This window comes from Macaca fascicularis, chromosome 10, assembly GCF_037993035.2.
Source record: "Macaca fascicularis isolate 582-1 chromosome 10, T2T-MFA8v1.1".
In the NCBI taxonomy this organism is placed as follows: Eukaryota; Metazoa; Chordata; class Mammalia; order Primates; family Cercopithecidae; genus Macaca; species Macaca fascicularis.
In genome coordinates this window covers 103003027-103030390 of record NC_088384.1, presented here as the reverse complement: position 1 = coordinate 103030390, position 27364 = coordinate 103003027, and the positions used below count along the sequence as shown (strand labels likewise).

Genomic DNA, 27364 nt, shown 5'->3' with positions numbered 1-27364 from the left:
GGGAGGCCCAAGATGAACTGCTGGAGAAGAGACGCTCTCTCCTGCTGCACACAAGTCCTGGAAGATGTCTACCTGGAGCCGTGGGCAGCCCCTTGCCTGCGAGACTGCAGACTGCCTTTGTGTTTTAATACAGGTGTATCACGCCCTAGGTGTTCAGTGTGAAAAATTAGAGTAGGAATCAGCTGTGGGTTCAGCCAGTGAAATTCAGCAGCTGTTGTCACTTCAACAACCTTGGGGAAGAACTCCACAAGCCACAAGGGTGTGATCACAAATCCCTCCTCCTGTCCACACCTCCATCCTCCTCTACCCTGTCTCCCTTAACATGGGGAAGGTGTCATTGAATAGAAGTTGTGGGACAGGGTTGCAATGCGTTGGGAACCATCTCCCCAGATAAATAATGCAAATTCAGTTTCTTTTGCAAAGGCTAGAAGGCAGATAAATGGATCAGGAACACAGGTGACACTAAAGCCATTCACTGATTCATTCATTGAGTCAGGCTGCCCATGATTTAGAATCACTGATGCTGTTTACGTAGCACACCAAAGAGCAAAGCTGCTACTCCTTCACTAATTGATTTCATCTTTCTTCCCCTTCTCCTGTTCTTTAAGGGCCTTCTTAGACCCAGGGACTGTCTCAGGCATTGAGGATACAGTGTCCAACCAGACAGACAAGTTCCTGCTCTCCTGAAGTTGGCATTTCAGGTGGGATTTGCCATCCAGACTTAGTGGGAATTCCTCAATGGGTGATCCCAACTAGTCCACCTGTGCCTCCTTCTGCTGAGATAAGAATTGCATGGCCCTTTCTCTCTTAAAATAAAATTTTGGTTGCCCAAATAACATCTAAAAACATTTGTAAATACAATTTAAAATTTCAGATAAGATTAGAGTCACATTGGGGCACTACCTCCCACCAGATGTATCCACAATTAATAGGATAAATAGCTTATAAACACAAACACCCACACATTCATTAAAATATACAGTATTGTTTTTACAAATGTGTTTTGTGAATGTGTTGTTGACCGCTATTGATCATGTACATCTTGTTCCAAGATGTTTTTTCACTCTAATAATAAAATACCTTGGTGTTCATTCCATGCCATGACAGAGATCTAGCTTATTCTTTCTCATTGCTGCATGGTGTCTGCAGGTATGTCTGTGTCACAGTTCACCTGTCCAGTCCTCAGGGGTCCCACGTTGTTGTTAGGATAATGAATTCCACAATGACTGGAGCAGGTCTTCTTGGGTGCACATACCTGGAGTTCTCTAGAAGTGATACCCCAAGGAAAGACTGCGGGCCCCCAGTTTAAAACCGTAAAACCCATTTGCATATCGCTCCTCAGAGTGGTGAAACCAATTTATACGCCCAGCGGAATGTCCCATGTCTTCATCCCTTGTGCTATTTTTACTCCCTGATTGGAAAGCTTTATCCAAAAATTCTCTTAGGGGCCAGGCACGGTGGCTCACGCCTGTAATCCTAGCACTTTGGGAGGCCGAGGCGGGTAGATCACGAGGTCAGGAGATCGAGACCACCCTGACTAACAAGGTGAAACCCCGTCTCTACTAAAAATACAAAAAATTAGCTGGGGGAGGTGGCGGGCGCCTGTTGTTCCAGCTACTGGGGAGGCTGAGGCAGGAGAATGGCGTGAACCCGGGAGGCGGAGCTTGCAGTGAGCCGAGATTGCGCCACTGCACTCCAGCCTGGGCAACAGAGCAAGGCTCCGTCTCAAAAAAACAAAACAAAACAAAACAAAAACTCCCTTAGGAAGACATAAACAGTTATTCTATTTTTATAGAGACAGGTCCTTGTTGTGTTGCCCAGCAAACTCCTGGTGTCTACCTCCTGGGCTCAAGCAATCCTCCTGCCTCAGCCTCCCGAGTAGCTAGGACTACAGGTGTGCACCATCACACCTGGCTAGTGTTTTCATTTTTATTTTTTTGTAAAGACAGGGATCTCACTTTGTTGCCCAGGCTGGTCTCCAACTCCTGGGTTCAAGTGATCCTCCTACTTCGGCCTCCCGAGGTGCTGGGATTTACAGGCGTGAGCCACTGCACTCAGCTTACATAAGCAATTGCATACGCAATATGCCTCTGCAGCAGCCTATTCACAGCACCATCCTTCAGCCAAGCAGACTGAGTCCTAGGGAGTCTTATGACAAAGGGAAACCAGCTTAAGACCTGAATCTCAGTTCCAGACTAAACTCTCTCACCTATGTTTGATGAATTCTCATTCACATGAGCTCGGCATAGAATAAAAAATAAAAACGGCTAATGGGAAAGCTTTCACTCTACTTCCTCCGGGGTTCAAGTGATTCTCCTGACTCAGCCTCCCGAGTAGCTAGGATGGCAGGTGCCCGCCACCACGCCCAGCTAATTTTTGTATTTTCAGTAGAGATGGGGTTTCCCCATGTTGGCCAGGCTGGTCTTGAATGCCTGACTTCAGGTGATCCACCCGCCTCAGCCTCCCAAAGTGCTGGGATTACAGGCATGAGCCACCGTGCCCAGCCTGCTTCCCTCATTCTTGATCGCCTGTAAAACATGGGCCCATCATTTGGTCAATCAATCCAATTTTGCTGTCCCTGGTATTTTTAAAAACTTTTTTCATTTTATTTTATTTTATGTATTTGATTTTTTAAGAGACGAGATTTCACTGTGTTGCCCAGGCTGGTCCTGACTCCTGGGCTCCAGCAATCCTCCTGCCTTGGCCTCCCAAAGTGCTGAGATTACAGGCATCAGCCACAGTGCCTGGCCTGCTTCCCTCATCCTTGATCGCATGTAAAACAAGGGCCATTATTTGGTCAATGAATCCAATTTTGCTGTCCCTAGTATTTTTTTTTTTTTTTTGAGATGCAGTCTCGCTCTGTTGCCCAGGCTGGAGTGCAGTGGCGTGATCTCTGCTCACTGCAAGCTCCGCCTCCTAGGTTCACGCCATTCTCCTGCCTCAGTTTCCCGAGTAGCTGGGACTACAGGCACCTGCCACCACGCCTGGCTAATTTTTTTGTATTTTTAGTAGAGACAGGGTTTCACTGTGTTAGCCAGGATGGTCTTGATCTCCTGACCTCGTGACCCACCGGCCTCGGCCTCCCAAAGTGCTGGGATTACAGGCATGAGCCACCGTGCCCGGCCACTGTCCCTAGTATTTTTAAAAACTATTTTATTTTATTTTATTTATTTTATTTTATTTTATGTATTTTATTTTTTAAGGGACTGGATTTCACTATGTTGCCTAGGCTGGTCCTGAACTCCTGGGCTCCAGCAATCCTCCTGCCTTGGCCACCCAAAGTGCTGGGATTACAGGCGTGAACCACTGCGCCCAGCCAAAACTTTTTATTTTGAGATAGTTTTAGATTCACAAAAAATTGCAAAACATAGTGCAGAAAGGTCCTGAGTACCCTTCAACCAATGTCTTCCACCCTGTGATTACATCTTACATAACCATAGTACAATGTCAAAGCCAGGAAACTGAGGTCGGTTCAGTGCGTGTGTAGCTCTGTGTCATTTTATCACATGTGCAGCTCTGTATAACCGCCGCTGCAATCTAGAGAACAATTCCATCACCACAAAGATGTCCCCCCACCCCAGACCCCCCCGACCCAAAACCCTTAACCCCTGGCAACCACTAATCTGTTCTCCATCTCTAAAATGTCATTTCGAAAATGTTATATAAATGGAATCACGCAGTATGCAACCTCTTGATACTGGTTTTTTAGAAAAACACATGATGCAAGTCCAGATGCCTGCATTTTACGATGCGTGTTCCAATATTCTCTAGGCCCACAAGAGGCAACCTTCAAAAAGGCACCCAATGTGCAGTGACAGGCTGGGATAGGACCACACACGTTCTGGTTGATTCCTGGTTGGGTTCAGCAGGGCCCTGGAGCAAAATGTAGAACTTTATAGAATATGTCTCATGCAGAGCCATTAAAAAGAAAAAAAGAAAAGCCAAACCAAACCCACACCCCAACCCACAACCACCAAAACAAGGCACAAAGCAAAACACCAAGGACTCTTACTGTAAGAGAAGAGTCCTTCCTGCCAAGGATGGCTGGAGAACACGAAGTGCTTGAGGCCACTGGGGGAGTCCTGGAGTCCTGGAGTCCTGGTATCCTACCAAGAGGCAGGCAAGAGATCCAGGGAGGAAAGAGAATCCTCAGGTTGCAGAGGCATTTTGCTTTCAGATACCACACCAGCAACATTGTTCTTCACTGTTCCTCTTCCTTTCCTTCACCCCAACCATAGCCCATTGCAATGACCTGGACCCATGTGAAACCATTTAAACTGTGGCGAACTGTGTTCTGAGTCTACAGAGCAAGGGCATTTTTATTGGGGGAAGGGAAACAGGCAGGAGAGAAATGTCGAAAAATGGGTAAGAGAAATTGAATATTGGAAACCAAATATGAGAATATCTTCACTTGGTCCAAATTATTATATGTGCCTCCATGAAGCTTGGACCACTATGAAAGTGAAAATAATAGTAGTTCATGTAGACTAAGCACTGTCTACGAGCCAGACATTGTTTTCAGTGCCCTTCATATTTGAGTCCCCTTAACCTTCCCAATAGCCCCTATGAGGTTGATAGAACTTTAATCCCATTTTACTGATAAGGAAAGTGAGGACAGAAATTGAAGACATTTGCCTAAAATCAATGGTAAGTAGCAGAGATGGACTGAGAGCCCTGTGCTTTGAATGTTCCACTCTTCTGCCATCTGCCATTGACAGCAGCAGATGTCTTAAAATTAATCTCTTCTAATGACAGATCTCCTCTAATTACATCATTACCCTGAAATTGAACGAGCCATGCAGTGATTCATAAGTTTTTTTTTTTTTTTTTTTTGAGACGGAGTCTCACTCTGTCTTCCAGGCTGGAGTGCAGTGGCACGATCTCTGCTCAATGCAAGCTCCATCGCCTCCCAGGTTCACGCCATTCTCCTGCCTCAGCCTCCTGAGAAGCTGGGACTACAGGCGCCCACCACCACACCCAGCTAATTTTTTTGTATTTTTAGTAGAGACGGGGTTTCACTGTGTTAGCCAGGATGGTCTCGATCTCCTGACCTCGTGATCCATCCGCCTCGGCCTCCAAAGTGCAGGGATTACAGGCGTGAGCCACCGCGCCCAGCCGATTCATAAGTTTTTTAAAAAATGTTTTTATTCTTGTTTTGAGGTTGGCTTTTATTTTATACAATTTTTATGCAATTTCATATGAGTTTTATTTTTTCCTTCTCTTTTGGTCTGATGGCTTCATGGTGAAGGCTAGAAGTTTTATTTTTAATGAAAAATTTCAAACATATACAAAAGTAGACTGAACAGTGCAATGAACTGCTGTGCACCCATTACTTAGATTCAACAATGTTCACGATTTTTACCAAATGTGTCTCTTCACAGAATTTTGGTTTATTTACTTTTCTCTTTGCTGAAGTGTTTAAAACAAATTCAAACTTGAAGTCTCTTCTCTCCACCACACTTCATTTAAAAATATGGACATTTTCTATGATCACACCTAACAAAATTAACACTCATTCCTTGTGCTGTCTTGAACACAGTCCACATTCAGTCTTTCCCAACTGTCTCAACACACCCTTGTAAGCGTGGATTGTAAGATACGAGATTTAAATAAAGTCTGCACAGTAGATATGGTTATTGTATCGCCTACATTTATTTAATCTAGAATAGCCTTCCCCTCCTTTTTATACAGACTGTAGATGTGTTGGAGAAACTAGGTTAGTTGTCTTGTAGACTATCTCACGTTCTGTATTTGTCTGTCTGCCTCTTTATGGTGTTGTTAATGCATTTCTCTTTTCATTGTATTTCCCATAAATTAGCTTGAAATGTGATTAGGTTCAGAGTAATTTGGGGGAGGGTAGCAATGTTCTGGAATTGGTGCTGGGCTCTCACCACTGCATCTCATCAGGAGTCCCAGGTGTCTCCTTTCTAGTGACACCACGAGGGCCCTCGTGTACAGGTAGCACCTCCTGCTTCCTCCATTATAACTTCCCCATTAACCTCCGATCTGATGGTTTCATCCACTAACGTTCGTGGCCTGAATCAATTCTTTCATTAGGAGTTTAGAAACTTTAAAATATTTATTTGTAAAGAAGAGAGATATTCCAGAATATTCCAATAATGTTAATACATTTGTTCAGCATTTACATTCTTGAAAGTTGCTGTCAAAATTCTTTCCTCATTGCACACTCCCAACTAGACTGTGAGGTGGGCAGAGCCGGCAGGAAATTGATAGAGTGGTGACTAAGCAGCTACCTCAGGTGCCCGGGTGACTGAGTTCAAATCCTGGCTCTGCCACTTGCAAATGGTGTGGGATCGTCCTTGACTTGTCTGCTTCAATTTTCTCACTTGCCAGATGGGGATAAAAAGGGTCCCCACCTCCTAGGGTTGCTGTGGGGATAAATGACTTCCTACTTGTGTAGTTCTGAGGGCAGACTAGGATACAGAGTAAGTGCTCTTCTCCACCCCTAGAAGTGAAGAAACTGGGAGGCCACCAAATCCAGTAAGTTTCCTCAGGTCCCACAGCTAATGACAGGCAGAGCTGGAACAAGGCGCAGATCTCATTTCACCACATGACACTGTGCCAATGGACTGTTTTCCCACATTCCATGTTTCCTAATTATTTTGAAAATGATTGCAAATAATTAGGAAAACCACCTTTTGGCCGTAATGACTTGGAGTAATTAATACCCAAATGACCTAATATAACACTTAATCCAAAACCCTTCCCACCCTCCAATCTCACCTCCTGGAAGTTCTGTCCTGATAGCTTCTCCTGCAGGGACATTACCCTTTTTGCTATTATTTAAACCTAGTGAGTTGATTCCCACTTTATAGCTTTTGCACTGGCTGTTCCTTCTGCAACAAACCCTCTTCCACCTGTGGTGTTTTCTCAAATGTCACCTCTTCAGAGATTCCTTTCTTGATAATATTGTCAAACTCTTCCCACATCCCCGCAATCACCCCCTGCTTTCTATCCCACAACTGTGTTTTATTTGCCTTCTTAATTCTGATCACTATCTTAAAATATGCTGCATATTTCTCTGTTCACTTTCAGAGGCTGGGAGCTTTGTCTGTCTTGTCATTCCTGTGTCCTTAGCATCTAATAAAGTAATTGTAATCAGCACTAAACAGGCAATGAGTATCAGCAAAATGAATATTGAAAAATGACGCTGCAGCCTCATATACAAGGATCATGCACACACCACTTATCATAACAGTTTTTATATTTAATTCTTTTTACAAAAGAAAAAATACACATGCTCGTGGTAAGAGTCAGAGCAACACATCAGGTGAAAAGATAAGTTCCCCATAGTCCCATTGATCTGTACTAATTATCATTCACGGTTTGAGTACACCGTGGTAGAGATTGTTAGGTGATTCCCCAATATTCTTTCTCTTCTCCCTTCTACGAAAAACAACTGATTCTTAGCAGGGCACTCAGCCACCCAGAATAAAGACTACATTTCCCAGGTTCCCTTGCAGTTAGGCTGTGGTCGTGTGACTAAGTACAGTCACTAGGGTGGAATCAAAAGTGATGCAAGTAACATGTAGGTTAGGTTCTTAAAGGAATGGGGTGGACCTTCCTCTTTTTCCCATTCCTATTGGATAGAATGTCATGTGATGGAGTCATCTTGGACAATGAGGAAAAGAGCAGCACCTTAAGGATGAGGAAACAAGATGAAAGGATTCTGGGCTGCTGATGACTTTGCAGAGCAGAGCTGCTGTATCATCTCAGACTCTCAGATGAGAGAGAAATAAACTCCTAGGTTATTTATGCCACTGTTATTTAAGCTCTTTGTTACACAGGGCCAAATCTACAGCTGTCTGTATTTATCTACCACCCACTATCTCTTATCCCCTACCAGATCTTCTTCAGTGCATTTACTTGTGTGTGTATGTGTGTGTGTAGCAAATTTACATTATGGAGAATTCCAAAAACACTGCAAAAATACTCAGACTCATTAATGAGCTTCCCTAAACTCATTACACAGCCCCAGCACTCATGGCCAGTCCTGCCCCATTTCCACTTCATCTACTTCCCCCTGTCATAGTATTTTGAAGCAAATTCCATAATATCATTTCATTTGTCAATATTTCCATGTAAGTCTCTCTCTAAAAAAAAGATCCTTTTTTTGAAAACATAGCCACAATATTCCTTAATATTAAGCCACAAAATTCCTTAATATCACCAAAACCAGATAATAGTTTAACAAAAACTCTGTTGTGTTTGATTTTACTTCCATTTAAAAATATACCCTGGACAGTTTTCGACATCAGTATACATGGAGCCGTCTGCTTCTTCTTCAACGTCTGCATAGTACTCCATTGAAATGATGTAGCAGAGTTTATTATTTAACCCTCCCCCCACTGATGTACATCCAGGTTATTTACAGTTTGGGTTTTTTTCCCCTATTTTAATCAATGATGCAACGAACGTCTCTCTATCTCAGAAATTCTCAGCCTTGGCACTATTGAGGTTTTTGGGCTCAGTGATTCCTTGTTGTACAGGGAATTGCAGGCTGTTCAGCAGCATCCCTGGCCCCTCTACTCACCAGTTACCAGTAGCTGCCCTCTCCCCGAGTTGTAACAACTAAAAATGTCTCCAAACATTGCAAAATGTCCCCTGGGGTCAACGTCAACCCTGGTTGAGCACCTCTCCTCTATTTTTATATACATTTGAGCAGAAAACCCTAATTTCTATAGCAGCAGCCAGTAGTGAAATGGAAACAGAGAAATTTTCAAAATGGTGGCTATTTGAGAAAAAAATCAATTCACATTCGCTCTGGATTTTAGGACGTACTTTCACCGCGCTTCAATCGCGCTTAACTATGGAAATCTGAGAACTGATTCTTCACCAAGAACTGCAGTCAGTGTCTGCGAATGCAGCATATAAATCAAAGAGCCTTTGAGTTGATCTATTTTTTAACATTATGCCTCAGGTCAGAGGATCCGACAAAGAACATGAGATGCATTTTATAAAAGTAGCCTTAGAGATGGGAACATCATAAGTTTTATGGTCGAGCACACTTTTAATTATAGGATTATGTTTCAGGGAACATGTGTGACCTCTGCATGCCCCTTCACCCCCCTACATTTAATAGTAAATTGTATTACAATGATGTTTGTACACAAATGGAGGAGGGACTTCAGATTCTAAGTAAAGCCTAAACTCAACAGCCTGAAGCACATTCCCTTGGCCAGGTTTAACATCCAGCCAGAACCTGCTACAAAAAATTAAACGAACCACCAGAGAGTGCACTGTGGGGCTGAACCAAGCCAAGGGAATTAACTACTGAAATAGATTTGAGGCTCCTGAGTTGGCTTAGTTCAGCTTTAGCTTACAGTGCTGAAGTCTGAGATTTCTTGGGTAGTAAAACCAAAGCCATAGTAAAAACAAATAAAAAACAACAACAACAAACACACAGGTAAACAAACAAACAAATAAAAAAAGAGGAGAAACAAAGACAGAAGAAGACAGGGAAGAATGAAAGAAACAAGAGAAATCTATAAAAAAAAGTTATACAGCTAATCAAAGAGATTTAAGTCACTTACTCAGTCAACAAATACTACAGAGAACCTACTGTGTACCAGCATTGATTTAATTCCTGGCAATCGGCCAGGCACGGTGGTTCATGCCTGTAATCCCAGCACTTTGGGAGGCTGAGGCAGGAGAATGGTTTGAGCCTGGGACTGCGCCACTGCACTCCAGCCTGGGTGACTGAGTGGGACTCTGTCTCAAAAAAAAAAAAAAAAAAAAAAAAATCCTGGCAATCCAGTGGTGGAGGAAGACAGGTGGCGCCTCTGACTCCCAGAGCTAACACCCTGGTAGATTTTACCTTGGATCAAGGAATTCATTTTTGCTGGTAAAAAAAAAAAAAATTCCCAGCTAGCAGTTCCTGTTAGCTGAAAACAGACAAGAAAGAGCCATGTAGGTCAAATCATCACACCGACCAAGTGCTCATGCACTCAGCACCGTTAGCTGCTTTCCATACATTGGTTGATTTAATCCTTAAAATAACCCATGAGGTAAGTAATACCGTCCCCTCATTTTACAGAAGAGGAAACAGAGGTTCAGAAACGTTAACCTGAACAAGGACACAGAGCTACCCAGGTGACTGGCAGGAAAATATCTTTTAGCGAAGAGGTTCTTAGTGGGGTTGGGTGGGGGCGTGGGGAATGGGGGGCGCGATTTTGCTGCCCAGAGGACACCTGGCAATGTCTGGATATATTTCTGGTTATCACTAATGGGGAGGGTGCTATTGGCACCCGGTGGGTAGAAGTCAGGAGTGCTGCTAAAAATCCCATAACACACAGGACAGCCTCACAACAATTATCCAACCCAAAATGTCAAAAGTGCTGAGGATGAGAAACCTGTTTTAGAGGAATGATGTTCCGGGAGGTGGTGAAGGGGAGGGGAATGAGCTTTCCAAACCAACGTGTTTAAACAAGGAGGGGCAGTAGAGGGTGGCAGTTAAAAGATACAGCCGCAACCCTTGGGCGTGAGTCCCAGCTCATCTGTACAATGGGGATAAGAAAGACGCCAACCTCAGAGAGTTGCTGTGAGGATGAAGTGAGAGGAAGGGCCTTGAAGAACACCTGGAGCACAGTAAGTGCCAGGTAAATGTTTGCCATTCTTGGGTTCATCTCACATAAGGCATGTCACAGAAAAATGTGCAGACATGCATGATCACAATTGCTAAGATGTCCAGTGGTGGTGGTTCAGGTGGGTTAACAATATCAGGGTCCTAGATGGGCACCTTTGCCTGTCTCTTGGCCTTCCCCTAGGGTCACAGGACATCAGAAGCCACATTTCTAAGAAACACAACTGACATGGCCCTACTCTGAGCAGGAAGGGAGAAAGTGGGAAAAGAGGCTCCACTCATGTGCCCCCTTCATTTTATCTCAGAGGAACATCTCCACCAGCATCTTCCAGCAGCCATCCCCCATATCTCATGCAGACCAATCACAAGGGGCTTGGTCTAACCACCCTTCATCTCCTTAGGCGAAGCCCATGGTCAGCCAGACAAGATCGAGCTTTTGTTGGCCTTCAAGGAGGCATGATGGCTGCTGTCTATGTCACCGCCAGGGGCTGTCCTGGAGGCCTCCAATACACAAGGTCAAGCCAATCATCCCGATGTGTGATGTAACTCTGCAAGCAGCAGCTGTCTCTCCAAGTGCCAATTGTCACTGTGAGTGCAGCACTGCTCTGCACCAGGAGCTGTGTGAGCTGCTTCACATGGCCTGGCTCCTGCTAACCTCTCCTGTTGCATCCCTTCCTACTCTACTTTCTGGTGATACCAGCATTTTACCTGGTATCCCTTAAAAGCAGCAAGCTCTTTGGTACCTTGGGGTCTGCTCACAGCAGTTCCCTCTGTCCTTAATGCTCATCCTTCCCCTTCACCCCACTTTAGGTTTCTGCATAAAAATCACAAAGTCACTGCTTCCAGGAAGCCTTCCCTGATACCACTACTGCTATCACCATCTTCCCTGGATTAATTCCCACTGCACTCTGAACTTGTGAATCGTGACATTTACTACCATTGGAATTAATAGCTGAGTATTTGGTTGTATAATGCTTCTCTCTTTCTTTAGACTCTAATCAGTAGCCATGAGCCACAGGTGGCTTGAAATGTGGCTAGTTTAAATTGAGATGTGGGCCAGGCGCAGTGGCTCGCGCTTGTAATCCCAACACTTTGGGAGGCCGAGGTGGGCGGATCACTTGAGGTCAGCAGTTCGAGACCAGCCTGACCAACATGGTGAAACCCCATCTCAACTACAAACAAAACAAAACAAAAATTAGCTGGATGTGGTGTTGTGTGCCCATAGTCCCAGCTACTCGGGTGTCTGAGGCACGAGAATTGCTTGAACCTTGGGAGGTGGAGGTTGCAGTGAACTGAGATTTCCTCACTGCACTCCAGCCTGGGTGACAGAGTAAGACTCTGTCCCCAAAACAAAAACAAACACAAACAAATAAAAAACAAATTGAGATGTGTCCAAACACACACCAGATCTCAAAGACTTGATACAAAAAAAGTAAAATAATGTATCAGTAATCTTAAAAGTATTGATAAGGTATTGAAATGATAATATTTTTTGACATCTTGGGCTAAATAAAATGTATTGTTTTACTTTTTTTTTTTTTTGGAGACAGAGTCTTGCTCTATCACCCAGGCTGGAGTGCAGTGGCACGATATGATATCGACTCACTGCAAGGTCCGCCTCCTGGGTTTACACCATTCTCCTGCCTCAACCTCTCAAGTAGCTGGGACTACAGGTACCCGCCACCATGCCCGGCTAATTTTTTTGTATTTTTAGTAGAGACAGGGTTTCACCATGTTAGCCAGGATGGTCTTGATCTCCTGACCTTGTGATCCGCCCATCTCAGCCTCCCAAAGTACTGGGATTACAGGCGTAAGCCACCATGCCAGGCCTGCTGTTTTACATATTTTTTAAACAAGGCTACTAGAAAATTTGAAATTACATACGTGGCTCACACAGGCAAAGCACGTTACATTTTTCTTGGACAGTGTTGCTGGAGACCTTAACACGCTCCATGAGAACAGAGGCTGTAGCTAGATTGTTCCTGCTCTATCCCTGTGCTTAGAACAGCGCCTGCCACAGAATATGTGATAAATAGTATTTTGCTGAATTAACAAATGAATGAATGGTATGCTGGGAATAGTGGCTCATCCCTGTAATCCCAGCGCTTTGGGAGGCGGAGGCGGCAGGATCACGTGAGCCCAGGAGCTCAAGGCTATGATGGCACCACTGCACTCCAGCCTGAGTAACTAACAGAGGGAGCTCCTATCCCAAAAAAGAAAGAGAAAAAAGTCTGTAAGAGGTTGCCTCGTTCATATCCTGGTTGTTAAGAACAGTTTATACTCATGTTGCATTTTAAAGTTCTCAAAGAATCACGAGGTGCTACATTCATGGAATTTCAAGTCTTCGCTTGCCAGTCCCAGCTGCTATGGGCACCAGCTTTCTCTCCAGACACTGGATTCCATGAACACAGCCAGCTCTGCTGCCCTCTTAGCTGACTCCACACCCCAAGAGAGAAGACAGGGCGTGAGCGAAGCATCCGCGGCCAGCCAGGTAGCCAGAACGTCCCACAAAAGTCAACAGACGTGGGCTCAGGAAGTTTGTCAACCTTGACCAGACAAACACATTCTAGAAAGGGCCACTCGTACGTGCAGGGAACAGCCCGGTGGACGGGAGCCAAGCCAGGCAAGGCTGTGCCAACCCCAGAGGAGTCAGGAGGCCAAGACTCAGAGTGTCTAGGAGGCTGAACAAGCCTGGGCCTGAACCAACCAGGTGGGGTCACCTGTCTCCAACCCACGCCAAGGCAAACAGTTCTGCACGCCGGGAAGAAGGCACGCTTAGGTCAGACTCAGGAGCTACGAGGCGTGGGGCCCACCTGGCACCCGGTGGCCACTGCGGGGCTGGGACCTTCCAGCTGTCTCAGAGGCTTCCCTCCAACCCCCTACCTTTGCCCAAAGCTGTGGGTGTATCTGTGCTCTGGGGTGCCTGGTGATTCTGGCAGTCTGCCTGGGCCTGAAGCTCTAATTTGGGAACACTGCTGGTGGGCAGACATGGAGAGAAGGGATTAAGGATTTGAAGGCCCAGAGAAAAAACAAATTTGACTATTTAAAGCCCTTTTTACACTGGGCTGTAGTTGCTCAGCAGCACGCTGGCTGTGGGTCTGAACCCCAGCCTGGGCAATTGTATTCCTGTATGACCTTGAGCAGTAGGATCAATGGCTCATGCTTAGGGTTCACCAAGGCTAGGCTCAGTTCTAACTACTGGATACAGAGCACCTAATTACAAGAGCCAATGCTGGTACCACACTCCTGTGATGCAGGCAGTAAGTCTCAGAGGCTGATTCGAACCCTGGCAGTTCCACCATCTGTTCACAAGTTACATGAATTGGAATCCAACTCTACAAGTTGGGCGTCTAGTGGCACAACTCCTCTCATTTATCTAGCGCTTCCTAAGCTCCAGGCCCTTACTGCCCTGAATGCATTACTCACTGACTGTCCCTCACTGAATCCTCACCAGAGGACTCAGTGTATTATCCCCTAAATTCAAACTCAGGCAGCTTGGCTCCCACAAAATTGCAGCAGACGCCGGGGCACACAGACTCTAGAGCTGTAAGGCCCAGCTGGAGTGCCAGCTACACAGCTTGATGATAGCTGTGACCTTGGGCAAGTAACTTAACCTTTCTAGCTCTCAGTTTCCTCATCTGTAAAACAGGAATCCTAACAGTACACACCAATGGGGTTGTTCTGAGGGCATTGCATGAGTTTTGAAAACATTTAGCAGAGTGTCTGGCAAACAGGAAGTGTTAAAATCAGAGCCTATTATCTGCCATGCCTGGGATACCTGCGTCACAGGACACAGGTGACAAGTAGAGGGTCATGCCAGGGAGGGGTTGGAGACAAAGCCTGAAATGTTGCCTTTCAACCTCCCAGGATCTTCCCATGTTGCAGACATGTGCATCCCTTCAATAGCTGCCTGTGGACCTCTGTGTGCCAGGTGCTACTCGGGTCTCTTTGTCACACCCCAGTGACTGCCTCCAACAGCCTGCCAAGACGCCTCCCAGCCTCCACTGCCCACCTCCTCCAAATCTGTTCTCCACACTCCTGGAGTGAGATTTTTAAACATACATCTGACCTTGTCATGCCCCCCACTAAAACCTCTTTAATGGCTCCCCACTGCGCTTGGGTTAAATTCCAAACTTTCGCAGGGACTAAAAACAGTGGCTTTCAAATTCTTCAACCAAGACTCACAGTAAGAAACCCATTTTGCAATGCAGTGCAGTGTACACCTTTATAAAACTTCAAATAAAAGTTGCAAAAACCACATTGACTTCACGTGTAACACACTCTGGTATTTTTGATTCTATTTTTTTTTTTTTCTGCGATGCTGGCTGTGGCTCACCAAATTGATTTCATAACCCGCTGATGTGTTAAGATCTGCAGTCTGAGCCACAATGGCTCAAGAGCTCTAAGACCAAGGACCTGCAGCTGCGGGCCTCATTGCTCTCTGTCTCCTCCTGGCAGCCCATGTTCCCATCATGCTGAATATCTGCACCCTAGTCCCTCTTGCCACTGGGCCTTTGCATGTGCAGCTCCCTCTGCCTAGAGCACTTTTCCTGCTTGTTCGCGTGGCTTAGCCAAAGGCTACCTCCTCAGGGAGGCCACCTGCTTGTCCTCACCACCACCCCCGGTCCACTTTCAGGTGTTCTTTGCACATTAGAACCACCTTGGGAGGTGTTTTTTGGTTAAATACCAATGCTCAGGCTCCACTTCAGACCAGATGAATCAGACATTTCTGGGGATAAGGTCTGGACATTGTCATTAAAAAACAATCCAGTGAGCATGGAAGACCCCTAGGTCTTGCACATGACCCTGTTTTATTTCCTCCAGAGCACTGAGACCATCTAAAGTTAGCTAATGTATTTATTTGTGTTTGATTGTCCTAGAATCTCAGCTGATGAGGGCAGGGACCTTGTCGATTCTGTCTGCTGCTGTGTCCCCAGGGCTTGGCATGGTGCCTGGCACACAGTAGCTACTCAGTACATTTCTTTTTTGACGACTGACTGATGTGAACATCTGCTCTACAGCAGGCTCTAGGATGGATTCTGGGGAAACAGACAGACCCAACTTTTGCCTGCAGGAGGGATGAGAGTGGATGCTGACTGGATGAGGGTTCCCTAGGAGCAGACACTGAGACAAGGATTCTAGGGCAAGCAGTTTATTTGGGAGATGATCCTGAGAAACACCAGTAGGGGACTGGGGAGTGAGTGATAAGAGAAAGAGGAGCCGATACAGGGTGTGTCATGGAGCAAGTTACCACCATGGGCAATTGGGGCTTAGTCCTGCTGGGGCACTGTGTGAGCCAGTGTAGAAAATGCCACTCGCTGTCATCCCACGGGGTGAAGGGGTACAGCGAGGGAGCAGTGGTATTTATACTCCCACTCCTGTGAGGCACTGGCTGAAGGCTGATGCCAGGGAACAGAGGCATTCACTCTCTGGTGCTTTGGACTTGCCATGCAGGCAGGCAAAGCGAACTCTCTGGTGGCGAGAGAAGGCCCTTGGGTAAAGATGTGCAGGTGTTGGCAGCTAGAAACCCACAGTCCAGCTGTGCACTGAAGCAGTAAGAGTGGCAATGTGGGCAAGGCCCTGAAAGCGTCTGCTTCAGGCACGTTTAGGGGAAATCGGACTTTGCCATTATGTGGTAGGGTGCAATGAGGCAGTCAAGGCAGTGAGGAGCCCAGAGGAAGTCCTCACCCACTCTGTCTGAAGGAATCAGGGGAGGCTTCATGGAAGAGGTGACATGTGATCTCACTGTGGAAGATGTACCACATTTTGTCAGGGATTAAGTAGACTAAGGAAAAAGTATCTTAGATTTCTTTATGCCCCTCTTTCTCCAGGGCTGAGGCAGGCACCTGGGCCGACTTTGAGTGGCCCAATCTTTTTTAAAAAAACTTTTAATTGACACATAATAATTGTATCTATTTATAGGATACAGTGTGACATTTTAATACAGGTATACAATGTATCGGGGTAATTAGCATACCTATCACCTCAAACATTTATCATTTCTTTGTGTTGGGAACATTCAAAATCCGCTCTGACCAGGCACGGTCGCTCGTGCCTGTAATCCCAACACTTTGGGAGGCAGAGACAGGAAAATCGCTTGAGACCAAGAGTTCGAGACCAACCTGGGCAACACAGCAAGACCCCATCTCTCTAAAAATAAAATAAAATAAATTAGCCAGGTGTGGTGCCATGTGCCTATAGTCTCAGCTACTCAGGAGGTTGAGGTGGGAGGATCACTTAAGCCCAGGAGGTTGAGGCTGTGCTGAGCCTTGATCATGCTTCTGCACTCCAGACTGGACAAACAGTGAGATCCTGTCTTAAAGAGAAAAAGAAAAGACAGAAAGAAAAAAACTGCTTTTCGAGCTATTTGAAAATATATAGTCAATTGTTAGTTGTAGTCATCCTATAATGGTATAGATCACTGGAACTTACTCCTTCTCTCTTGCTGTAATTTCGTATCTGTTAAGCAGCCTCTGGGTCACCCCTGCACCATTCTCACCCTCTAGTAATCACCAGTCTGCTTTCTGCTTCCATGAGATTAACTTTTTTGGCTTCCAACTATGAGTGAGAACATGTGGTATTTATCTTTCTGTTCCTCACTTATTTCACTTAACACAATGTCCTTCAAGTTCATTCATGTTGCTGAGAATGGCTGGATTTGTCCTTTTTTATGGCTGACTCGTACTCCATTGTGTATATGTACCTACCACATTTTCTTTATCCATTCATTGCTGATGGACATTTAAGTTGATTCCATATCTGGGCTATTGTGAATAGCGCTGCAATGAACAGGAGAGTGCAGATATGTCCTCAACATCGATTTCCTTTCCTTTGGATAATACCCAGTATTGGGATCCCTGGATCATATGGTAGCTATATTTTTAGTTTTTTTGAGAAACCTCCACATTGTTTTCCACAATGCTGCTAATTTACATTCCCACCAACAGGGTGTAAGAGTTTCCCTTTCTCAGCATCCTTGCCAGCATTTTTAATTTAATTTTTATTTTTTAAAATTTATTTGTTTATTTATATTATTATTATTATTATTATTATTATTATTATTATTTTTGAGACAGAGTCTCGCTTTGTTGCCCAGGCTGGAGTGCAGTGGCACGATCTCAACTCACTGCAACCTCCATCTCCTGGGTTTAAATGATTCTCCTGCCTCAGCCTCCCAAGTAACTGGCATGCGCCACCACGCCCGGCTAATTTTTGTACTTTTAATAGAGACAGGGTTTCACTGTGTTAGGCAGGCTGGTCTCGAGTTCCTGGCTTCAGGTGATCCGCCCGCCTCAGCCTCCCAGAGTGCTGGGATTACAGGCATGAGCCACTGTACTCTGCCTTATTTTGGTCTTTTTGACAATAGGACTGGCTTAATTATCAGCCAAACCTTCAGGAAACATGGTGGAGGTGAGGAGTCAGCCTTTTCAGAGAGCCTCCTAAGCACCTCCTGGGATGCCGGCTTGCTTTCTGGTGGCTGCAGAAATGCTCACTCATTGACGCTCTTCAATGTGCTGCTGCTCCAGCAGGCAAGGAGTCCCACAGTTTGGATGGCAGGATGGTAGGTAGGGAAGGTCCTAGGGCAAGGGTTGAAAAGATTTACTGTAAAGGGCCAGACAGTAAATATTTCAGGCTTTGTGGGTCACACTGCCTCTGCTGAACCACTGAACTTTGCGATTTAACTGTGAAAGCAGCTACATCTAAATGAATGGGATGACTGTGTTCTAATAAGACTTTATTTACAAAAATAGGCAGTGGACTGGATTTGGCCTATGAGACACGGTTTGCCCACCCCTGCGCTAGAGCAGAGGGTTTAAGAGCCGGACCATGGGAGCCCAGCCACATGACCTTGGGCAAGTCACAGAACCTTGCTGTGCCTTGGTTTCCTCATCCACCAATGGGAATCACAAAGGTTTCTAGTCCATAGCGCTGCTGGGATGATTAAGTAAATCAATTCATGTAAAGCCCCCCAGGCAGCACCCAGCACTCAGTAAATACATCAGTAAACTTAGCTGTTTTTATTATTACTATCTGGACTCAGTCCTGAGATCAAATCCTGGCTGCTCCTCCTACTAGATATGTCCCATGGGTAAGGTGTCTCTCTAAGCCTTCATTTCCTCCACTGTAAAATGGGGATAATAATAGTGTCCATCTCCCAGGTTGCAGTGGCATGAAATGAATGAATACATGCCTAGTGCTTTGTTGGTGCTTAGTAAGTGCTCACTTAATAGCCAAAGTCAGTATGATTCCTTTGAATAATGGATGGAAAAACAAAACAAAATTCAGGCATGATGTGGTGCCCCCAGCCTGAGCTCTGGCTGCCAGACCTAGCCTGAATCTGGTCAGTGTGGCCAGAGGGGCACTTAAAAAATTTTCTTTCAGCCCTTTCCATGCAACCCTTTCTCGAGATTTCAGAAGGCCATGAGAAACCGGGCGACAGGTTCCCACATTCCCTCCACGGCATGTCTCTGCTTTGGGAGTTCCTGCTGACCTCAGTGGATACTTGGAGAGTTTCAGAGAGAAGACATGAGCCCAGGACGGCCAGCCAGGTGCAGGACAATGACAGGGATGCTTGGAGAGCTTCAGAGAGAAGAGATGAGTCCTGGATGGCCGGCCGGGTGCAGGACAACAATATGGGGGTTGGGAGAGGGTAAGAGAGAAGCTTTATTCTCTGTCACTTTCATAAGCCAGATGGGGAGCAACTGAAGGAAAGTACGTGCATGCGTGTGCGTACGTGCGTGCGTGTGCGTGCATGCATGTGTGTTTGCACGCGTATGTGTTGGGGGGATGCCAATGGCAGAGTGATGCAGGAGGAAGCTGGGGAGGATACCGTGGGAGGCAGGAATGGAATAAATAAAATGGAGGCAAAGGGACAGGGCCTCACTGTGATCAGCTAAAGCAGTAACAGAGGAGATTCTGCCCTTCACTCCACACCCCTGCCACGGGGAACACTTGGCAATGTCTGGAAACCTTTTTGGTTGTCACAATTCCAGAGGGTAGAGACCAGGGATGCTGCTAAACGAACCCTACAATGCATAGCACCAGCCCCCACCCCTAACAAAAGAATGGTCCAGTCCCAAATCTCCACGGTGCCAAGGGGAGAGACTCTGAGCTAAGGGGAAGGGCTCCATGTACACAACGACAGATGCAAATGCAACCAGAAAGGTCTTTGTGACTCAGTCAGGTCGTTCTGCACATATTATTCATCCATTGCATATTTATTTCCTGAGCATCTACTATGTGTTGGGGGGTTCCCAACAAATGAGGGTTCCTCAGATAGTGTGGTGATTCCTCAAAGTCCTAAAGACAGAAATAACATTTGACCCACAATTCCGTTACTGGGTATGTACCCAAAGGAATAGAAATCACTCTATTATAAAGACACATGCATGTGTATGTTTTCACTGCAACACTATTCACCATAGCAAAGACATAGAATCAACTTAAATGCCCATTGATGATATACTGGATAAAGAAAATGTGGTATGTATACACCATGGAATACTACACAACCATAATAAAGAATGAGATTATGTCCTTTGCAGGGACATGGATAGAGCTGGAGGCCATTATCCTTAGCCAATATCACAGGAAGACAAAACCAAGTACTGCATGTTCTCACTTATAGGTGGGAGCTAAGTGATGAGAACACATGGACACACAGAGGGGAACAATACACACTGGGGCTTATTGGAGGGTGGTGGTGGAAGGTGGGAGAGAATCAGGAAAAATAACTAATGGGTACTAGGCCTAATACCTGGGTACCAAAATAATCTGTACTACAAACCTCCATGATGCAAGTTTACCTATGGAATGAACCTGCACATGTATCCTGAACTTAACAGTTAAAAAAATGAGGTTCCTTATGCACAAGTTGTCCCTCATTTCTATAATGCTACTATCTTCATACCAGCCATCACTGAAAAACTACATAACATGTTCATGTTTTTTTTGATAATTACAGAAAATGTGGGCTCAGATTCATTAAAAAAATCACCAAGTTTTTTTGCAACCAGGCATATTTTGTCTCCCTGCCTAAGTCATCCCCATCATGGCTGAGTTGGTGAGAAATGAGGGCATTTTCAAGGTTCGGTTAAAGTTTAGATTCTCTCTCAAAGGAGCAGGAGAGCCTGTGGGGAATGCTGGGCACAGGAACAACTTTGGAAAACTGTCCCCAGGCAGCAGCATGGCAGCAGGCAGAGAGGGAGACACAGGTGTTGCTGAACCCATTTACAAGACTCGAGTTCTAGCTTAAGCAAAATATGCCAACAATGCAAGCGAGGGTGTGATGGTGAGAATAAAGTGTTCCAGTGGATCAAGAGCTATTTCTGAGCCATGGTGATAAGTCTTAGTGATCAACTTTGATACAGCAGGGGAGGGACTGGGAAGAGGCCAGTGGTCTTCCAGGCTTTCAGAGTGAGCTCCAAGTGGATGGTAGAGCTCATGACCATCAGGAAGGCAGTTGGTAGGGAGAGCAGGGAATGTGGTTTGGGACAGATTGCAAGTTGAGGAGCTTATACATTTTATTCACAAGAGAGTCCTAGAAACCTCAATGAATTCATTTCTTGAGGCTGCTGTAAGAAAGAAACACAAACTCGGCGGCTTCCAACAGAAATTTACCCTCTTGCAGTTCTGAAGGACAGAAGTCCAAACTCAGTATCACTGGGCCACAATCCAGGTGTCCACAGGGCCATATTCCATCCAGAGGCTCCAGGTGACAATCCATTCCAGCCTGTGGTGTCTACCAGCAAACTTTGGTTTGTGGCTGCATCACTCCAAGCTTCAAGGCCAACATCTTCAAATCTCTCTCCTGTCTTCACATTGTCTTCTGGGGTGTGTGTGTGTGTGTGTGTGTGTGTGTGTGTGTGTGTGTGTGTGTCTGAAATCTTCTGCCTTTCTCCTATAAGAACAACATTTGGGGCCAACCTGGATAATCGCATTTGGGGCCAACCTGGATAATCCAAGATAATCCCCCATCTCAAGATCCTTAACTGAATCCCACCTGCAAAGTAGTTTTGCCACATAAGGTGACACGTACCGTTTCCAGTGATAAGAACCTGATATCTTCCTGATATCTTATTCAGCCTGGTATTGACTAGTTTTTAGAGTGAAATTTTAGCAAGTTTGTATAATTGATAGGCTTGCCATTGGTTGGCTATTAAAAGCAGTAAAGAAGGAGGTAGAGGTGCAGCTACCCACAGGGGTAAAGAGGTCCCAAGGACATGACAGTATCATAGAATACTTAAAAATACAAGCTTGCAATAGCAGAGATGCATTTATTGAGTGCTTCCTACATACCAGGCCCTGTTGTAACTGCTTGACCTCAAGTAAGTCATTTAATTTTAGAGAAAGTGATATGGTTTCGCTCTGTGTCCCCACCCAGATCTCTCCCACCCCTCATCACAGGAGGGACCCGGTGGGAGGTAATTAAATCATAGGGTCAGGTTTTTCCCATGCTGTTCTTGTGACAGTGAATAAGTCTCATGAGATCTGATGGTTTTATAAAGGGGTTCCCTGCACATGCTCTCTCTTGCCTGCTGCCATGTAAGACATGCCTTTTGCCTTTCATGATTGTGAGGCCTCCCCAGCCATGTGAACCTATGAGTCCACTAAACCTCTTTTTCTTTATAAGTTATCCAGTCTCAGGCTTGTCTTTATTAGCAGTGTGAGAACAGACTAATACAGGCAGGGATGCTTATGTGTCCACCAAATCCAGATATTCTTCCTCCTGAACAAGATCCACGCTGCATTTCTCAGTCTCCTTGCAGTTAGGTGCAGCCAGTGACTGAGTTCCAGCTAATGGACCATGAGCAGGATGTGGGCAATGTGTAGGGCTGGCCATAAAGACCTTGGACACCAGACTCTTCCCTCTCTTTTCTCATCTACCTGCTGATTGGATTTGCCTCTGAGACACTAGAGGGAGAAAGACCTATGCAATGGAAGAGACCTTGGTCCCTGGTTGACCACATGGAGGACACCCATCTACCAGGAACACTGTTATTGGTCCTTAGGTGAGAGATGCATTGTGATTGTGTTAAGCCCTGAGAATACAGGGTTTATTTGTTACAGCAGCTAACATTACCTTAACCAATACAGATCCTCTATCCATTCAGTGGAATTTTATGCAGCTGTTAAAAACAATAAGTAAGGGTTATACCCATTGCTTTGGAAGTAATTCCATGATTATCACTCATGGGCAAAAAATGAGATGCTAAGCAGGTGTAATGTATTATTTTTAAAAAACAATCATTGATTCTTCCTGCCACCTGCTCCCACAAAAAACCCAAACCAAACTAAACACCAAACCTAAATACATCTCTTCAAGAACACAAAAGTATGAAGAAAAATGTGGAAGACAAAAAGGTCAGCGGTTGGCAAGTTATGGCCTGAAGGCCAAATCTGGTGCACTTCCTGATTTTGTAAATAAAGTTTTATTGGAACACAGACACATCCCTTTGCTTACATATTGTCTAGGGCTGCTTTTTATGTTATGATGACAGAATTGAGTAGTTGAAATGGAGACTGCATGGCCTGCAAAGCTATAAATACTAACTATCTGGTCCTTTACAGAAAAAGTTTGCCAATGCCTGTACTCAGTGATCAACATAGGAAAGATTAAGATTGTAACATATAAGCAACATGAACTACTATTAGTAACAAAGCAGATAAGATCTAGATGTACTAACAGAGAAAAAAATGTCCAGATTATGAAAGTGGAGAATAGCAAATTCTGGTGTGTAAAGTCTGATCCTCTTTTCGTAAAAAGAAAACTCTGAATTTGTGGATGACCTTTACATGTATTAATACATGTCTGCAAGGGTATATATCCAAGAGTTAACAGGGGTTATATCAGAAAAGATCTATTTTTTACCTTATATACTTCAGCATCATTTTATTGCTCTGTGATAAGCATGTTAGTTACTTTTATAATTAAAAATGAAACCAATAAAGGAAAAGAAAGTCACAGGAAACCTGAGCCCAAAAGTGTGTAGAGGTTTCTGGTGAGGTGGTCTTTGTTCTTGAATATAAAAGTGGTTCTTACATTTATTCAGATTCTCTAAGTGCCAGGTGTGAGGCCTGGCTGACACACAGTAGGTGCTCATTAAATAAATAATGACAACTGGGCCCCATGGGCCTGGTGGCTCAAGCCTGTAATCCCAGCTACAGGCTGATGCAGAAGAATTGCTTGAACCCAGGAGGCAGAGGTTGTGGTGAGCCGAGATCGCGTCATTACACTCCAGCCTGGGCAACAAGAGCAAAACTCCATCTCAAAAAAAAAAAAAAAAAAAAGACTGCATGAACGAGTGTGGGAGGAAATGAATAATGCAGCAAAAGAATGAAAAAGAAGAGAAAAGAGAATGAAAAACCTGCCTTCCTCTGCTCACCCATCAAGCACCAGGAAATCAACTCAGGCTGAGAAAATGCCTGTAGGATATGCCAACATCCATTTTGATCTCGGAATGACTAAAGATATTGACAGTGCTTCTTCCCTACTCCCAAAATCAAGGCAAATGACACACACGAAAAACCTTGAGTAAATTTTCTGCCAAAGATTTTCAGCTGCAGACCACCAGCCCAGCTTCCCCTCGGCTCTGAGAATGCCTTGTAGTAAGAACTGACTGTTATCAGAACCCATTTCCCTGGGGACACGGCTCAGGGTTGACATGAACTCACAGCCCCGAACAGAACGAAACTGTGAGGAGAGGTGGCTCTCGGTGGCGTTTCCTGGTGTTTGAGGAATGACGCACAGAGTTTCTTCAGTTGCCCAGCTGAAAGGAAGGAGCATCTGTTTATGTTGTTGCTGCTGTTTTGACACTGGCCACTCATCAGCACGGTATTTGTGGAGAGAGGCGGCATAAAAACCGTATTAGCGTGTTCCCTCAAAGAGAGCGAGCTGCCAGGAGACTGTGTGCTACGCAAATCTTTTGTCCACAAACCACAAGTCGAAATGAGTTGGAATTTAGAGAGAAACACAGCTGTGTGGGTTGAGAGATTGCTCCTTTACTGTAAGCTCCTAAATTTACTGATTTTATTTTTCTTATTTGCCCCCCTTCCTCCCTGTCTCTTTCCCTTCTTCCACAAATATTTATTGAACTTTTACTATGTGCTGATCGTTGTTCTAGGAGTGAAGCGTGGAACAGTAAATTAAACAATGTCTCAGTCCCCCTGGAGATGATGCTCTAGTAGGGGTGACCTGCAATAAATAGGGGGCACTTAAATATTAATGACAGGGTGATCAGGGAAGGCCCCTTGGAGGAGGTAATATTTGAGCAGACCCTTGAAGTGGATGAGCAAGTGATGTGGAGAGGAGGTAGGAAAAAGCAACGGGACAGAGCAGCACATGCAAAGGCCCTGGGATGGAAACGAGCTGTATGTGTCTGAATGTCAGAAAGAAGAATCGTGTGGTTCAAACATGATGAGAAAGGGTCACAGGGAGAGGAGAACATGTCCAAGAAGTAACCAAGGGCCAGCTCACACAGGGCCTTGTAGGCCCCGGGAAAGCTAAGTGTATTGGGAATTCACTGGACAGTTCTGAACAGGAGAGTGGCATGGTCATCCCAACGAGAGCTCCTTTGCTCCTACTTATTCATGCAATCTATGCCTATTAAAGGAAAGTTGGAAACCACAGAAAAGAAAGAGGAAAGAAAAATGCTACCCGTGATCTTAGCATCTGTGCTGCTGGTTCTGAACGGCAGTGATTTTACTTCCCAGTGGACAGTTGGCAATGTCCAGAGACATTTCTGGTTGTCATAACTGGGGAGGGAGAGGAGCTGGGGAGGGAGAGGAGCTGGGGAGGGAGAGGCCAGGGATGCTGCTAACCATCCTACAATGCACAGGACAGCTCCATAAGGAAGAATCATCAGGTCCCAATGTCCATACATCTGTCCACACCGCTGACGTTCTCAAGCCCAACTCTAAGCCTGTGTTTGGGGACATTTCCCCCACTTCCAACCCCGCTCATTCTAATCTACTTTCATTTTTAGTGTACGAGAGCTCCTACCTAATCTTCTACGTTGATGCTTCCTTTCCACTGACCAGGAAAACATAACCATTCCCCAAGATTTTGTACTAACACTACCTATGATGGTATCACATTCCTTAGCATTGAGGTCCCATAACCGGTCCCATAACCTCTCCTAGCAACTGGGTTAACCTGTGGAGTTCTCAAACCCTCAGACTCCAGCATCCCCATGTGTAAAGTGGGGTTAACAGTACATCTGCCTCAGAGGGTCGTCATGAAGATGAAATGAATTAGAATATGTAAAGCATCAGTGACACACACTAAATATTATAGGAACATTTGCTATGATGACAACTCAAGTATCTCCCTTTCGTGTTTTCCAAGTTTTAATATTAGGAATAATGCTGTTAAAAGTATTTTTAAAGATAGATTTCCAGGACTTCAAACATTGGGTCTCTCAGAGTGGGACGACAGTTGAAAATCAAACTCCATGAGCTGTGCAAAACTGTCACAGGTGGAAACAGAATTATGTCAGGAAGTCTCATTTTCCATGTGTTTAGATGTATGACGACTCCTGATACAGTTTCCTGGGCAAAACAGCTTCATTTTGCATCTTAAAATAACTGGGAATGTAACCTCTTACATAAAAGCATCCTTAGGGTGCCCTGCTTGGGATGCAGGGCTGATCTGGTATGAGGTTCTCATTCAGCAAGTGTGGGCATCCCCTCCCCTGGGGAAGCCAGTGGAGCTGAACTGGCTGGCCTCAGCCTGCCAGGAAGAGCTCCAGGTGATGCCTCCGGGTGCGGGGTGGCCTGCGGAGGGGACCAGGCTTTATTTTTCCATTGTGTACAGCCTCTGGACCAAACAGGAGCTCCAGCAAAATGCCCAACTCCTTCCTTATTCCGGTGGGTGCTTGCTCTGCTCTGCACTGGTCAGCAGGGGAACGAGAAAAGCACAGAGCTGCACAAAGGATGTGTTCAACAAATGCTTGTTGAATGACTGAATGACTGATGAACAAATGGCCAAAGCTATTGATTCATCACACTGATTTCTAAAAGGGGGTTAAATGAGGTCAGCTTCTGGTTTGCTCAGAGTAATATCCAAAGAGCCAAGCGCGACCCATGAGGCCCTGTCTGATCTGGCCCCTGACTTCTGGAGCTCAGTTCCTGCCACCCTCCCTCTCTCACACTGGCCTCCTAGTGGTCCCTGCAGCCCCATCCCCCACCAAGCATGCTCTCCTTCCAGACATGCCCACGGCTCTCCCTGCCCCTCTCAAGCCTCTGCCAGAGAGACCTCCCTGACCACCCCACCTGAAGGAGAATCCCTCACTACTCCTGCCCCACTGCTTGGCGGAGTTCTTCTCCATTGTATTTCTCACTCCCGACACATTCATTACACACGTGCCTTTGTCTGTTTCTTGTCTGTCTCTACCCTCCAGAAACTATGATCCACAGAAATAGAGACTTGTGGACTTTCAGCACCAATAGTCATGCCTGGTATAAGTAGGAGCATAATAAATATTTGTTAAGAGAGAGAAAGGAAGAGGGAGAGAGGGAAACTGACAATGTCAGGACATGGCAGAATTCTTCAGAGAGGCTCTGATGCTTCTGAACATTTCTCTGGGAACCCTGTTATCCCCGTTTCACAAATGATGGAACTTAGGCTCTCAGAGGTTGAACCGGGCCCATCTGATCCTGAAATCCACAGTCTCGCCCCCATCCTCTCCCACCTGGGCCACAGATTAGTCACTTGAAGTTCAGATGAGGAAAATTACCTGTATAAGGTCCCACAGCAGGTTA

General features: G+C 45.3%; 1 protein-coding gene across 1 annotated transcript in view; it reads right to left on the bottom strand.

Annotated features, from left to right (window-relative positions):
- Positions 1-27364, bottom strand: part of EYA2 (EYA transcriptional coactivator and phosphatase 2) — a 299242-nt gene that overhangs the window by 213602 nt on the left and 58276 nt on the right. The gene's annotated exons all lie outside the window — the stretch shown is intronic.